This window comes from Alosa alosa, chromosome 17 (assembly GCF_017589495.1).
Source record: "Alosa alosa isolate M-15738 ecotype Scorff River chromosome 17, AALO_Geno_1.1, whole genome shotgun sequence".
Lineage (NCBI taxonomy): Eukaryota > Metazoa > Chordata > Actinopteri > Clupeiformes > Clupeidae > Alosa > Alosa alosa.
Window position 1 is genome coordinate 25,705,456 of NC_063205.1, and position 2,905 is coordinate 25,708,360.

Sequence of the window (2,905 nt, forward strand, 5' to 3'; positions counted from 1 at the left end):
AGTGGGTCCCCAGAAAAATAGTTTGAGAAACACTGGACTAGGCTATACCAGGCACTGTTTGACATGGCATTTTTTGCTTATTTAACGCTTTACTTTTAGACTGGTTTCATTAGGCAAAACGAAGACACAACAGTGAGCCTAATTTATTAGTTTATCCATTTATTAATTTCAACAGCAAATAGCCTACATTGGCCTGTAGGCTACTACGGCTCAAGTCCATTGGTAATGCTCATGTAGGTCTTCAAAGCCTTCCAGAGCATGAGTAGGCCTGTTCAAGTGTCAGGACGCAGCAATGTCTCCCTCTGCATCTGAAGTTCTGACCTCGAGCTGACATTATCAATCGCTTGGCACCTTGATGCAAGCTGAACTGTGTTTGACCCCCAACCCCCACGCTTGTAGTTCAGCCCAACAAAAACAGTAAAAAAGGCAAAAATCCAATATTAACTGAATTGTTTCCAATCCAGTTTCTGTTTTCTTTATCTTGCGTGACTAATGACACATTCAGAAAATAGTGTAACAGAGTTAAAAATGTAGTGTATTGTTATATATGATTTTCGCCAAAGTAAAACAGCCTTGTTTAATAGTTGTGAATGGGAGCCACCCTTGGCCATATGGTGTACTGCATATCTGCTGCGTGTAGTCTTGTGTTGCTTCCCTACCCGATCAGAGTAGCCGTATGCTTTTGATCTGGTAGGTTCACTGTACAAAGCACTCTACCCAGTATATCAGTTTTCTATTGATGTTTAAGTTGATAACTTCGATGTTTCCCAGGTGTTATACTATTTTACATGCACTATAAGGATTGTACTGCATTTAGCATGTTTTGACAAAAAGTTTGTTAATGTTTTCCTTTTGACTATAAGTTTCTCCATACTGGTAACTAGCCATAAACTCCGCTAGCCATGTCCATGCTCTAAATGTCTTATCTAGCATGCATGGGTTGAACTGCGTAGTTAAACATGTATTGGAAATAATATTACTCTGCGTCTCTCATGTGTGTAGTATAGCTTCAATATATGTATGAGACAACAGTGAATGTTAAGCGAGTTATCCCGAACGTAATTAGCTGTAATTCCATGTGTGTGAACTTCTGTCTGGCGTGCCTTGCTTGCTAGCAAGCGAAAGTGTACAATGGAATGTTTACGTAGTAGTAACGCAATACATGATGTATATGTTGCTTGTGCAGATGCTGTACGTGGTACACCGAAGCCTGAAGGCAATGTTTTGATTTATTTTCTTAAAGGTATGTGGCTCCGTAATGTAAATAGGTTCTAGTGAAGTGCTGTAACTTTATGCAGTTTAGTTATGCCCATTCTATATGGGAAGTTAAATGTCATGATTCAGATAAAATTATGCATTTTCTATTATTGAGAGAGTAATTAGCAGAGTAGCCGTATGCTTTTGATCTGATGCTGTACGTGGTACACCGAAGCCTGAAGGCAATGTTTTGATTTATTTTCTTAAAGGAAAATAAAAAGGAAGAAAAATTCAACATTTCGCCTCTGTCCCCCTGATGCTTGACCACCGTTACAATAGCAGCAATTATCTATTTGCTGACCAGTTAAAAAAATAAAAAATTGGATTATTGAACACATTTTTTATTTGGATAAGATGGATGGAGCAAATAGAAAAAAGCACTGCAAAGCGTTACACAGACCAACCGCATACTTTGAAAATGAACTTTATTAGTTTAACAGTTGAATTGAGAACTGAATCGTCTGTAGTGTCCTTATTTCACGCGACTGCTTTTGTTTTTATGTTTTGTCTTCTACGCAAATTAACGTGAAACCTTTGCACCATCACATCGCCATCGACAGGCCTATATGCACTACAGCACTTTTAGCCACTTTCACCTCTCTCACCTGGACGCAATTGTTTTTTTTTTTTTTTTTTTTACCGGTGTCATTAGGTAAGAAAAAATATACCCATTGGTTTTGTGTGGACGTGGCCTTGAGCAGCTCATCACTGCCCCTCCGATGTAAACTTAAGCAGCTCATCACTACCCCTCTGGCCAAAGGCCCCTGTTTTGAGTCCCTCTCTCCTGACTTGTAACTAACAGGCCCAGTGTCTCCCTCCTGAATTAAATCAAACTAGCTCAGCACTGCTCTACTGGTCCAGTTATCTCTCTTATTCTTTTCTACAGTACTGGATACAGTTCTGTGGAGAAGCTCACAGGCATATCCCTTACCTCTAATGAAGAGGAGTTGACAAGTTCGTATCTAATGTCTGGGTAGGGCAATCACCCTCTTGTACATCTTATATGCTGAGTGTAGCACCTGCAAAAAACAGTAACATAAAGTAAAGACAGTACAAAAGGTTAATCATGAGTTTTAAAAATAATCACAAAATATTATAACTTACTCATGACCTTAGTGATGTTAACTTCTTTTGATACTTACGCTGTGAAAGAGGGATTTCCTCGGCAAAAATCAGGAACACGACGACACACTAAAGAAAGAGAAGTCATCATACTAAATTACAGCAATCATCTCAGAGGGGAAGAACAGTTGTTGCACCAAAATATTGATGAAAAAAAGAACATTGCTTTATTACAGTGCATGGAAATGCAATGTAGTGTTCTTCCTAGGCGTCTTATTATTATTATTACAGTGCATGAAAATGCACTGTACTGTTCTTCCAAGTCTTCTTATTCTTACGATTATTATTATTACAGTGCATGAAAATGCACTGTTCTGTTATCCGAAGTCTTCTTCTTCTCCTTCTTTTTATTCTTCTTATTGCATTCTATTATCACTGTTCTTCTTATCTGTTTTTATTATTATTCTTCTTCCGACCAAATTAGACGTTTAATGACACTAAAACCACTGAACCGTTTGACATCATTCAAACACTCCTAAAAAGGTCTTATAACGGACAATTGTACAATGTCATTTTTACATTTGTG

At 38.0% G+C, this 2,905-nt stretch overlaps 1 long non-coding RNA gene across 1 annotated transcript; it reads left to right on the forward strand.

The window, feature by feature from the left end:
- The first annotated feature begins 524 nt into the window (after window positions 1-524).
- Window positions 525-1,244, forward strand: LOC125311082. The gene is made up of 2 exons (XR_007196413.1): window positions 525-690; window positions 1,187-1,244. It is a non-coding gene; the product is annotated as an uncharacterized LOC125311082 (long non-coding RNA).
- Window positions 1,245-2,905: the final 1,661 nt, after the last annotated feature.